Consider the following 14,348-nt stretch of genomic DNA (forward strand, 5'->3'; position numbering starts at 1 on the left):
AGGTGGATAAAACCGAGCACACAGCCATGCAATCTCCATAGACAAACATTGGCAGTAGAATGGCCTTACGGAAGAGCTCAGTGACTTTCAACGTGGCACCATCATATGATGCCACCTTTACAACAAGTCAGTTGGTCAAATTTCTGACCTGCTAGAGCTGCCCCGGTCAACTGTAAGTGTCCGATGGACAAAACCGGATTTGGCAGATGCCAGGAGAAAGCTACCTGCCCGAATTCAATGTGCCAACMGTAAAGTGTGGTGGAGGAGGAATAATGGTCTTGGGCTGTTTTTCATGTTTCAGACTAGGCTCCTTAGTTCCAGTGAAGGGAAATCTTAATGCTACAGCAAACAATGACATTCTAGACGATTCTATGCTTCCAACTTTGTGGCAACAGTTTGGGGAAGGCCCTTTCCTGTTTCAGCATGACAATGCCCCCGTGCACAAAGCGAGGTCCATACAGAAATGGTGTCGAGATCGGTGTGGAAGAACTTGACTGGCCTGCACAGAGCCCTGACCTCAACCCCATCGAACACCTTTGGGATGAATTGGATCGCCGACTATGAGCCAGGCCAAACCGCCKAACAACAGTGCCCGACCTCACCAATGCTCTTATGGCTGTAATAGCAGCAAAGGAGGGACCAACTCCATACTAATGCCCTTGATTTTGGAATGAGATGTTCAACAAGCAGGTGTCCACATACTTTTGGTCACATGGTGTATCATATTCATAAGATATTTGAGATATCTCTCACCTTCCTCTCAGTTGGATGGCTTCATCAAACCTCTTTTCATTCATGGCCTTCTGAACCTCTTTAGTCTACAGGCAAGACACACATCATATAATCATACGATGGTCAGAATTCGATTTGTGCCAATCCCTCTCACTACCCTCCCTCAAACAGTAAGACTGTACTGCTCTGCTGCAGAGTTTGAGAGAGGAACTGTGAAAGGGATTAGATTTACAGACATGGACCAAAAACATTCACGACTGTTTATTGTTAGGAGAATTTGTCAGTGGTTCATCACTTCTGAAACAGGAAGTTACCTCACCATCTGTACACACTCCATAAGAGGCAGGCGGACAGCCTGGTTTCCTGACAGGCCGATGACACAGGCCGGGGTCTCTGGAGTGGCCTCTAACAGAGCGACTACAGCCTCCACTCCTACCTTACTGCTCTGTGGAATTACAACAGGACAGGACTTAACAAGGTGGTGCTGCCGAGTACGAGGCGCAGGGGAGGTCCGTAGGCCTTTGGACTCAGAGATTTTTTTTTAACACCTAGAACTGCCATTTCCTGCAATCTAGAGCCTGAAATAATAACTAATAATATACAAAATAAAATAGTATTTTAAATGACATAGTGGRGCAGCCAGTCCACAAGCTGGTACAGCGCCACTCTTACATTCTGAACCCTCCATTCACTATGACACCCTCTGACAAACTGCAGCTTCAAAATATACAATCCTGAACCCCGCTACTCCAATCTAAACACCCGCACTCCAAATCTAAACACCCGCTACTCCAAATCTAACACCCCGCTACTCCAAAATCTAAAACCCCGCTACTCAAATCTAAACACCCCGACTAACTAAACCCCCTAAATCCAAATCTAAACACCGAACTAATCTAACGCGCTACAATCTAACACCCCGCTACTCCAATCTAAACACCCGCCTACATCAATTAAAACACCCGCTACTCCAAATCTAAACACCCCGCATACTCCAAATCTAACACCCCGCGTATCAAAATCTAACACCCCGTCTCATCAAAACTACTAATAACACACCCCGCACTCCCAATCAAAACGGTCTAAATCTACCCCGCTAATCAAACTTAAACCACCTCCGTCCCGCTACAAAATCTAACGGAACAGCACAAAACTATCCAATCTAATTTCAGAAAAGTGTCTACTAGTCAGTACGAGGGCTCCAGTACAGTAGGGCGTCCGACTACCTAGGGGCGATCCAGTTACAGTAGGGGGAATCCACTACTGAGTAGGGGCGGTCCGTACAGTAGGGCGGCCTCGTAGCGCGGCCATACGAGGGCTCCAGTACAGTAGGGCGTCCCAGTACCAGTAGTCGTCCAGTACAGTAGGGCGGTCCAGTACAGTAGGGGCGTCAGTACATAGGGGCGTCCAGTACAGTTAGGGGGCAGTACGTAGCTTCACAGTAGGCTCCAGCACAGAGGGGCGCCACAGTAGGTAGGAGCGTCCAATACAGTAGGGGCGTCCACTACGTGGGGTCCAGTACAGTAGGGGTCCAGTTACAGTGGCGAAGGGCCCAGTATGGCGCGTACGTAGGCGTCAGTCAGTAGCGTCAGTAAGGGGCGTCCGTACAGTAGGGTGCGTCCAGTCAGTAAGGGGGTCCATACAGTAGGGCGTCCCAGTACAGTAGGGCGTCCACCGAGGGTCAGTACAGAGGGGCGTCAGTACATGGGCGGTCAGCGTAGGTCCATATACAGTAGGGCGGTTCCAGTGCAGTAGGGGGCGTCCAGTACAGTAGCGTGCGTCCGTACACTAGGGCGTCTCAAACAGCAGGGGCGTCCAGTACATGAGTTCCAAGTAGGGCTCAACAGTATGCCTAATACAGTAGGGCTCCGTGTACAGAGGGCGTCCAGATACAGTTGGCAATCCAGTTTGCAGTGGGGCGTCCACTACAAGTAGGCGTCAGTACAGTGGGTAGCGTCCAATCAAGTAGGGGCGTCTCCAGAGAGGCGTCCATACAGAAGGGGCGTCCGAGCGTAGGGGCGTTCAATATACAGGTTCTAGGGCCCAGTGACATTAAGGGGCGTCCCAGTACAGTATGGCGTCGTACAGCTAGGCCTTCTGGGCCAGTCATGGGGTCCACTAGGCGTCTCGTTACGTCCAGGTTAGTAGTGGCGTCCAGTGCCAGTATGCGTTCCCGTGACTAGGGCGCTCAATACAGTGCTCCCACTGCAATAGGAAGGTCAATGCAGTAGGGCGTCAGTCATAGGACGTCCAGTAAAGTAGGCGGCGTCCCGTTACCATAGGGCGTGCCAATTAGGACCGTAGGGGCGTCAGTACAGCTTAGGGGGTTCCGTCACTAGGTCATTACAGTAGGGGGCGTCCCGTACAGTAGGGGCGTCCAATACAGTAGGTCAAATAGGCGGTCCGTTACAGTAGGCGTCCACATGACAGTAGGGGCGTTCCAGTACAGTAGGGGCGTCCCAGCTCAGTAGGGGCGTTCCGTTACAGTAGGGGCGTCCACGTGCAAGTGACGGGCGTCCAGTACGTAGGGGGCGTCCAGTACAGTAGGGGGCGTCCCGTACGTGAGGGCGTCCAATACAGTAGGGCGTCCAGTGCTACGTTACGTAGGGCGTCCACGTAGGGTGATCCATACGTAGCGTCCGAGTGGGGCGTTCCAGTAAGTAGGGGCTCCAGTTACAGTGGGGGGGGGGGGGGGCGTCCAAACGAGTAGGGGCGTCCCGTACCAGTAGGTCGCGTCACAATACAGTGGGCGTCCAGTAACGTAGGGGCGTCCAGTACGTAGGTCGTGCCCGCTCAGTGGGCGTCCAATCTATGGGTCATTAGGGTCCAGTACAGTAAGGGCGTCCAGTTACATAGGGCGTCCATACAGTAGCGGGCGTCCAATAGTAGGGGCGTGCCAATACCAGTAGGGCGTCCAATACTATAGGGCGTCCAATACAATAGGGGTCGTACAGTGGGCCAACGACGTAGGCGCGTCCAAGTACGTAGGCGTCCAGTTACAGTAGGCGTCGTCGTAGGGGGCGTTCCAGGTAAGTAGGGCGTCCGTACAGTAGGCGTCCAGTACAGTAGGGCGTCCATTACGTAGGGCGCCTACAGTAAGGGGCGCTCCATTACAGTAGGGCGTCCAATACAGTAGGGCGTCAAGTACAGTAGGGCGTCCACAGTACGAGGCGTCCAGCTACATAGGGCGGTCCTGTACAGTAGGGCCAGTCAGAGCAGGCGGCAGCATAGTAGGGCGTCCAGTACAGTAGCGGGTCGCAGTAGGGGCGTCCAGATCAGTAGGGCGCTCATAGTCAATTACATAGGGGCGTCTCGACGGTCCAGTACAGTAGGGCGTCCAGTTACAGTAGGAAGCTCAGTACGTTAGCAGCGTCCAGGGCGTTATAACAAAGTGTAAGAACTAACTCACCAAGCACCCCGGTCGAACGGAGCTTTCCCCTCGCGTACATGACCTAGGCGTGACCCGGGTTGTCTCCAACCTCTTTACTCTACAGCTACAAAGCAGACATTGAGACAAGGACAGTCGAGATAGCTGGAGAAGGAGCAGTCAGCCAGCCAGACAGTCAGAGAAGATATGTGAGAGAGAGCAGTGTCAGAGAATCATGGAACGAGAGGAGCAGTCAGTCAGGAAGAGACATGGAGAGAAGCAGTCAGGTCAGCGGAATAACATGAGAGAGGAGCAGTCACAGGAACTAGGACTGGGAGAGGGCAGTCAGCAGGATTAAACATGGATTGAGTGAAGGAAGAGCAGCACGTCGAGAATAGATATGGAGAGAGCGCAGCCGGGAATAGAAACATGAAGACGGGAGCGTGCAGCCAGGAATCGACAGGAGAGAGGAGCAGTCAGCCAGGGATAGACAGGGAGATATGAGAGAGGACAGTCGTCAGGAAGAGGAATGGAGAGGAGCAGTCAGTCATGGAATTAGACCATGAAGAGAGCGGTCATGTCAGGAATAACCATGGAGAGAGGAGCAGTCATCAGGAATAGCATGGAGATATAGCAAGGGAGCAGTCAGTTCAGAGAATAGACATGGAGAGATGAGCAGTCAGCCAGTCAGTCAGAAGAACATGGATGGGAGCAGCAGGCCAGTCGCCAGAGATAGACATGGTAGAGAGGAGCAGTCAGCCAGGGAAATACATGGATGAGCAGTCAGCAGTCAGCAGAGAATAAGACATGGAGAGAGAGCATCAGCCAGTCAGTCGAGAAATAATCTGGGAGAGAGGTGCAGTCCAGCCAGTTAGCAGGATAATATGGAGAGGGCAGTCGCAGTCAGGAATGAATTATGGAAAGAGGCGTCAGCCGTACCGGAACAGATGGCAGGTAGAGTCAGCGATGGAGTCCGGCATAGATATATGGGAGGAGCGTCAGCCAGCCAGACCAGGAGATAGATATGAGGCAGCGTTCAGCCAGTCAGCCAGGGAATAGTAGGACAGGAGCAGTCAGCAGCGGGATAGAACTGGACGGAGCAGCAGCCATGTCAGCCAGGGAATTAATAGATAAGGAGAGGAGCAGTCGCCAGTCACCAGGGAATAAACATGAGACATTGTGACACAGATGTTGATGTTTATACAGTCATGGGATCCAGCTCCTGCTTCTTTATAGTGCACTTACAAGGGAACAAGATGTTTATTCAATCATGATTGTATCCTGCTCTCTGTTATAGTGACTACAAAGGGAACAGGGTCCAACTTGGACGTTCATGTCATGCGCTCCACAAAGGTATAAGGAGTACTGTGTGCTGATATGGATGCAGTCATGGGTTTCTATAAGAAGAGCGGCAGAATGAGTGCTTAAGACTACTCCTTGACGTAGCTTGAGAGTGGTTACCGCTCTGTTGAGCTTCCCTTCAGCGATGATTACTCATGTTGTCAGTCTGGACCCTTGCTGCGACGTCTCGCACACAAAAACATCTCACAACACATCCCTGCTGTATTACTGAACCAAACACACACATCACACCGTTACTAACCAACCCCCACCACACACATCCATGCTGTTATTACTGCACCCACACACACACAACACACCACCACACACACTGCTTATTACTGCACACACACACACACCACACCACAACACCATCACACTGCTGTTTACTGACAACACACCACCAACACACACACACATCACTGCTGTATTACTACACACATCACACACCAACAACTCTGCTGTACTAACACACCACCACACACCACACACTGTCTGTATTACTGAACACACTACACACACACACACACTGCTGTATTCTGACACACACACAACAACACACATCACACGCTGTATTATACACACGCACACACACACACACTGCTGATTACTGAACACCTGAACACAACACCACCACTCTTATGATACTACACTTCATCACACACCACATCACACTGCTGTATCTGTCACACCACACAACCTACAATGCTGATATGACCACTGCACACACAACACTGCTTATTACTACAACTCTGCACCACACACACTCTTATTATCTGACACTGCCCACACATCACACTGCTGTATTACTGACACTCTGCACACACACACACTGCTGTATTACTGACACTCTGCACACACACTACACCAGTGTCTTTCAGTGTATTTGGCTCTTTAGAACAGAATGGAAAAGAACAGAATATAGAACATAATATAGAACAGAACATAGTATATAATACAACAGAATATAGAATATAATACAACAGAATGTAATAGAACAAAATGTAATAGAACAGAATATACAACATAATAACAGAACAGAATATAGAATGTAATATAACAGAATGTAATAACAGAATGTAATATAACAAAATAGAATATAACAGAACAGAGCAAAGCAGAACAAAATATAGAATAGAACAGAGAACAGAGCACAGAACATATGAGAGCGAGAGCGAGCGAGAGAGAGAGCGAGAGAGCGAGAGAGACAGAGAGAGAGGCGAAAGCCAGCCGCACCAGTGTGTCGGAGGAAACGCCGTACAGCTGGCGACGGAAGTCAGCGTGCATGCGCCCGGCCCGCCACAAGGAGTCGCTAGGAGCGCGACGGGCCAAACCCTCCCCTAACCCAGACGATGCTGGGCCAATTGTGCGCTGCCTCGTGGGTCTCCCAGTGGCAGCCGGCTGTGACACAGCCTGGGATCGAACCCGGGTCTGTAGTGACACTTCAATCACTGAGATGCAGTAACTTATACCGCTGCACATCTGTCCTCGTGCTCCTAGACCTTAGTGCTGCTTTTGACACCATCAATCACCACATTCTTTTGGAGAGAGTGGAAAACCTAATTGGTCTACACGGACAAGTTCTGGCCTGGTTTAGATGGCAGCAGTCAGAAAGATATTAGTTAGTCTCTGTGGATGGTTTGTCTTCTGACAAATCAATGGTACGTTTAAGGTGTTCCTCATGTTTCTGTTTTAGGACCACTATTGTTTTCACGATATATTCTACCTCTTTGCGATGTCATTCGTAAACACTATGTCACTGCTATGCGGACGAGACAGCTGTACATTTCAATGAAGTGGTGAAGCCCCAAAACTCCCTACCCGGGAAGCCCGTGTTTCACACATAAGGAAGAGGATGGCGGCAAATCTTTTACTTTTAAACTCAGACAAAACAGAGAAGCAAGTTCTAGATCCCAAGAAACAAAAAGTTATTCTGTTGGATCTGATAATTAATCTTGATGGTTGTACAGTCGTCTCAAATAAAACTGTGAAGGACCTCGGCGTTACTCTGGACCCTGATCTCTCTTTTGACAAACATATCAAGACTGTTTCAAGGACAGCTTGAATCCATGCTTTTGTTACTTCTAGGTTAGACTACTGCAATGCTCTACTCTCCTGCTACCCGGATAAAGCACTAAATAAACTTCAGTTAGTTCTAAACACGGCTGCTAGAATCCTGACTAGAACCAAAAGAATTTTATCATAATTACTCCAGTCGAGCCTCCCTACACTGGCTTCCTGTTAAGGCTAGGGGCTGATTTCAAGGTTTATCTGCTAACCTACAAAGCATTACATGGGCTTGCTCCTACCTGTCTCTCCGATTTAGTCCTGCTGTACATACTACACTTACGCTACTGTCACAAGACGACAGGCCTCCTAATTGTCCCTCGATTTCTAGCAAACAGCTGGAGGCAGGGCTTTCTCCTATAGAGCTCCATTTTTATGGAATGGTCTGCCTACCCATGTGAGAGATGCAGACTTGGTCTCAACTTTAAGTCTTTACTGAAACTCATCTCTTCAGTAGGTCATATGATTGAGTGTCGTCTGGCCCAGGGTGCGAAGGTGAACGGAAGGCACTGGAGCATGAACCGTCTGCTGTCTCTGCCTGGCCGGTCCCCTCTCTCCACTGGGATTCTCTGCTCTAACCCTATTACAGGGCCGAGTCACTGGCTTACTGGTGCTCTTCCATGCCGCCCTAGGAGGGGTGCGTCACGTCGTGCCAGGGTTTTTTGTGCTATACTCGACTTGAGTGGGTTGAGTCATCTGACGTGATCTTCCTGTCCAGAATTGCGTCCCCTCAGGCTCTGCGGTGGGGAGATCTTTGTGGGCTAGACTCAGCCTTGTCTCAGGGTGTAAATTGGTGGTCTGTTGATATCATCTAGTGGTTGGGGGCTGTGCTTTGGCAATGTGGGTGGGTTATATCCTGCCTGGTCATCAGACGGGCACAGTGTCCCCGACCCCCCCCCTGTCTCAGCCTCCAGTATCTATGCTGCAATAGTCTATGTGCCGGGGGGTGGGTCAGTCTGTCCTATCTGGTGTAATTATGCGTCTTATCTGGTGTCCTGTGTAAACTTAACTGTGTTCCCTCTCTCTCTCTCTCGACTCAATGCTCAGCTATGAAAGCCAACTGACATTACTCCTGAGGTGCTGACCTGTTTCACCTCTACAACCACTGTGATTATTATTATTATTTTACGCTGCTGGTCATCTATGAACGTTTCAACATCTTGAAGAAAAATATGGCCTTAATAGCCATGTACTCTTATAATCTCTACCGACACAGCCAGAAGAGGACTGGCCACCCTCAGAGCCTGTTCCTCTCCAGGTTTCTTCCCTAGGTTGCTGTCTTTCAGGGAGTGTTTCCTTGCCACGTGCTTCTACATCTGCATTGCTGCTGTTTTAGGCTGGATTCTGAAATGCACTTTGAGACATGATGTTAAAAGGCTGTATAATACATTTGATTGAAATTTGATTGATGTAAAAAGTGTTGGTCCATGTTTCATGATCTGAAAAAGAAAATCCAAGACATTTTGTAGAGGAGTATTTCGGTCTGTAATATAGCCCTTTTTTGGGGAAAGAAAACTAATTCTGATTGGCTGAGCCTGTTTCCCAGTGGGTGGGCTTTGCCCTCCCAGGCCCACCAATGGCTGCACCCCTGCCCAGTCATGTGAAATCCATAGATTAGGGCTTAATTTATTTATTTCAATTGACCGATTTCCTGATATGAACTGTAACTCAGTAAAATCTTAGAAATTGTTGCATTAAATTTTTGTTCTGCGTAGAATAGAATAAAATAGAACAGAACAGGATAGAACAGTATAGAATAAAATAGAACAGAACAGGATAGAACAGTATAGAATAAAATAGATAAAATAGAATAAAATAGAACAGAACAGTATAGAATAAAAATAGAACAGAACAGGATAGAACAGTATAAAATAGAACAGAACAGGATAGAACAGTACAGAACAGGATAGAACAGTATAGAATAAAATAGAACAGAACAGGATAGAACAGACAGGATAGAACAGTATAGAATAAAATAAATAGAACAGAACAGGATGAACAGTATAAAATAGAACAGGATAGAACAGTATAGAATAAAATTGAACAGAACAGGATAGAACAGTATAGAATAAAATAGAACAGAATAGAACAGTATAGAATAAAATAGAACAGGATAGAACAAAATAGAACAGGATAGAACAGAATATAGAACTAGTCCCAGCCCGGTCTCACATGCTCCAGGCGGGCACACATGAGGTCCTCCCAGCCCTCTAATGGTGGAGCCTCTGGGATGAAGAGCCAGTCTGCTCCGGAGGCCAGAGCGGACACCAACGCTAGATACCTGTTGAGAGAGAACGTTAATGTAATGGCCTGTTCTAGAGAGCCTACAGAGGATATAGTCATAACAATGACCCTAAATGAACGTGTGGAACTTACCCACAATGCCGTCCCATCACCTCCAGGACAAACGCACGCTGGTGGCTGGAAAATAAACGCTTCACTCAGAACTGATTGAAAAAGCAATTTAGTACAAACCACATTAATGTTGTCACTGAATTTAACTTACACTTCTCACACACGCTGCTGCTAATCTGTTTATTAAATCTATCATGATTGTCTCGTCACTTTACTATCAATGCCTCAGAAATGTTTTGGTACGCTTCCCCAGATCTGTGCCTCGATACAATCTTGTCTCGGAGCTCTACGGACAATTCCTTCGACCTCATAGCTTGGTTTTTGCTCTGATGTGCACTGTCAACTGTGGGACCTTATATAGACAGGTGTGAGCCTGTCCAAATCATGTCCAATCAATTGAATATACCACAGGTGGAAAAATCACGTTGTAGAAACATCAAGGATGTCTCATAGCAAAGGATCTGAATACTTTTGTAAATAAGGTATTTGTTTTAAATGTTTTATAAATTTGCTAACATTTCTAAAAACCTGTTTTKGCTTTGTCATTATGGGGTATTGTGTGTAGGTTGATGAGGAATAATTGTAAATTGTATCTATTTTAGAATAAGGCTGTAATGTAACAAAATGTGGAAAAAGTCAAGGGGTCTGAATACTTTCCTAATGCACTGCACACAGTTGTACATTTGAAATGTTTAGACCAAGTTTACAGGTAACTTATTAGATACTTTGTAGTCATGTTGGGCGAGTTGAAACCGGTGCATTTCTGAATCAAACGCGCCAAATAAATGAAKATTTTTGGGATATAAAGAAGGAATTTATCCAACAAAAGGACCATCTGTAATGTAACTGGGACATTTTGGAGTGCCAACAGAAGAAGATCTTCAAAAGGTAAGGCATTAATTATATCGCTATTTCTGATTTTTGTTGCGCACCTGCCTGGTTGAAATCTGATTTTCATGTGATTGTATGCAGGGCGCTGTCCTCAGGTTTGCTTTCGCCGTAAAGCCTTTTTGAAATCTGACACAGTGGCTGGATTAACAAGAAGTTKAGCTTTATTTTAATGTATAACACGTGTATGTTTTATGAATTTGTATTAMGAGTATTTCTGTTTTTGAATTTGGCGCGCTGCAATTTCACTGGCTGTTGTCAAATCAAGCGCGTTAACGGGATTCGAGCGGGAAGGGATCACTAGGGATCCCTAAGAGGTTTTAATGCTGTCACTATTCACGGCTGTATTAAGTGTGCCTGCATTAGCCACATAGGCCACAGAAAAATGTATTTAGTTGTCACATATTTTAGAATTAAATAATAATTTGAATATCCATGCATTGGAAAGGCCTAAAAACACAATTATTCATGAAGTGGCTGCTTCTATTGGACACTTTTTGCATGTTTTTATTTTGGGGGGCGGGGTTCTATATTAGGCCCTGTATGTACAATTATATACCTTATTATTATTATTAGTAGTAGTAGTAGTAGTAGTAGTAGTATTATACCTTATACAACATTGAGGAAAATTACAATGAAGTGCTTGAAAAAGTCCCTGAAAGTCCTTGAATTTAACTTGTCAATGTCGGTATGAACCTTGTTTATAGGATGCACAGTCCCAGACCTGTGTTGTCGGACAGTCCCAGACCTGTGTTGTCACACAGTCCCAGACCTGTGTTGTCACACAGTCCCAGACCTGTGTTGTCACACAGTCCCAGACCTGTGTTGTCACACAGTCCCAGACCTGTGTTGTCACACAGTCCTAGACCTGTGTTGTCGTAAAGTCTCTCTGGATAAGAGCGTCTGTTAAGTGACTAACATGTAAACGGACTGTGTATTGTACCTCTGTGCGGTGGTAGTGATGGCGTCCACTATCTCCATGATGCGATGCAGAGCGGAGTCAGCGCCTATGGTCATGTCTGTCCCACAGAAGTCGTTGTCTATAGATCCAACCAACCCTACGATGTTCAGGTGATCATGCTGTTTCGCTAGGGTGTCGGTGATCCGGCCTGCAGGGCACACACACACACACACACACACAAGCTAACACACTGCAGGGAGTGTAAAAATACTGGATGCCATATCTTAACCCAAAATATGGTGAAATGACTCGGAAAAGCCAAGGATCTATAAAGCATCATGTGTTCATTACAGAATAAATATTTTATTAAGAGAGAGTGTGTGTCTGTGTGTGAGTGAGTGTCTGTGTGTGAGTGAGTGTGTGTGTGTGTGTGTGAGTGTGTGTCTGTGTGTGAGTGAGTGAGTGTCTGTGTGTGTGAGTGTGTGTGTGAGTGTGTGCGCTACCTTTCTGAACCAATTCAGCCAGCAGTCCACTCCACTCGCTCCTGAAGATGTTAGCTCCGGTGAGGCTGCCGTCTCCTCCACACACACACAGATTGGTGATGCCTCTCTTCACCAGGTTAAAGGCTGCTGCCAGGCGACCGTTCCTCGTGGTGAACACCTTACAGCGAGCACTGCCGATCACCGTGCCACCCTGAGGGAGAGACAGAAGAAGACCACAGACACCAGTCAGTCTCCAGTATCTCTGCTGCAATAGTCTATGCGCCGGGGAGCTAGGGTCAGTCTGTCCTATCTGGTGTAATTCTCCTGTATTATCTGGTCTCCTGTGTGAACTGAAGTAGTCTCTCGCTCTCCACCACCATTGAGGAGATGGAATGTTATACTATAGATTACACTACAGCAAAGAAGAAMGGGATGCAGTCAACCTATGGCACACAGAAACAGCACATTTTCATTCAAAGCAAATATATTTAGCAGGGCTGAGGTAGCAATAGTTAATATCACAGTTTCACACTAAAAGCCAATTGATGCGTTGTTGCTGGTTTTTGCCTTGCTAGCTAAATTGTACAGGTTGCATTTCTTAAAAACAATTCATGCTTAAATCGGAAAATGTGGTCGGAGGGTGTGACGCAATTACGGAGCCTCCGGAGGCATGCAGAGGCCAAATCGAGCCCCGCACCGCATCGGCGTGCGCCTACCTAATTCTGTAACAATGCGGAACTCTGCATCGCTCCGCATTGACATGATTTGTTGACCGTAGGTGGGGGAGGAAGATCCTGTATAAACAGAAACTCACTTCCTTGACAACATCTCTGGTCTGCAACACTTCTGCAGATGCCATATCATCGTAAAAGCTGCACAACCAATGCAGAGGTTGGATTGACCATGCAGCGCTTTTAAATGAAAAACAGCATTCCAGACTAATAGTTAACAACTGCATAGCAATGGGAAGCGCCATGGCAATGGATAGCGCCATGGCAATGGATAGCGCCATGGCAATGGATAGCGCCATGGCAATGGATAGCGCCATGGCAATGGATAGCGCCATGGCAATGGAGTAAGGACGGATGGAATGGATAGGGCCGATGGCCATGGATAGCGCCCTGGCAATGGAATAGGCTAATGGATGGATAGGCAGCTATGGATGGGATAGGCATGGCAAATAGCGCATGAATGCGATACCTCTGTGGCATAAATGGAACGCCGATGGCATGGGATGCGATGGCAGTATTGGTGGGGGATAGACAGAGTCGTGCAAAGTAGGAGCTAGCGCATGGAATGGGAAAGCGCCGATGGCGAGAATGGTGGCATGGGCAATGGATAGCGCCATGGCATGGATAAGCGCCATGGCAATGGAAAGCGCCATGGCAATGGATAGCGCCATGGCAATGGATAGCGCCATGGAATGGATAGCGCCATGGAGAATGGATAGCGCCATGGCAATGGATAGACGCCATGGCAATGGGGATAGCGGCCATGGCAATGGAAAGCGCATGGAATGGATAGCGCCATGGCAATGGATAGCGCCATGGCAATGGAATAAGGCGCCATGGCAAATGGATAGCGCCATGGACATGGATAGCGGAATGGCAATGGAAGCGCCAGGCAATGGATAGCGCCATGGAATGGAAGCGCCATGGCAATGGATAGCGCCATGGCAATGATAGCGCCATGGCAATGGATAGCGCCATGGATGGAAGCATTAGCGCATGGCATGGATAGCGCCATGGCAATGGAAGGCGCATGGCAATGGATAGCGAAATGGATCGGATAGCGCCATGGGCAATGGAAAGGCGCATGGCATGGAGCGCCATTGGCAATGGATAGGCATGGCAATGGTAGCGCCATGGCAATGGATAGCGCCATGGCAATGGAAGCGACATTGGCAATGGATGAGGCGATGGCAATGGATAGCGCCATGGCAAGGATGCGCATGGCAATGGCAGGGCCCATGGCAATGGATAGGCGCATGGCATGGAAAGCGCCATGGGTCAGGATGGAAGCGCATGGCAATGAAGAGCGCAAGCATGGATAGCGCCATGGCAATGGATAGCGCCTATGGCAATGGGATAGTAGCGCCATGGCATGGAAAGCGCCATGGAAATGGAAGCGCTGGAATGGAAGCGCCATGGCAATGGATAGCGCCATGGCAATGGATAGCGCCATGGCAATTGGAAAGCGCCATGGCATGGAAAGC

General features: G+C 47.8%; 1 pseudogene; it reads right to left on the reverse strand.

The window, feature by feature from the left end:
• LOC112075904 (ATP-dependent 6-phosphofructokinase, liver type-like) overlaps positions 1 to 14,348 on the reverse strand; it is a 41,545-nt pseudogene that overhangs the window by 6,295 nt on the left and 20,902 nt on the right.

This window comes from Salvelinus sp. IW2-2015, unplaced genomic scaffold (genome assembly GCF_002910315.2).
Source record: "Salvelinus sp. IW2-2015 unplaced genomic scaffold, ASM291031v2 Un_scaffold3458, whole genome shotgun sequence".
NCBI lineage: Eukaryota > Metazoa > Chordata > Actinopteri > Salmoniformes > Salmonidae > Salvelinus > Salvelinus sp. IW2-2015.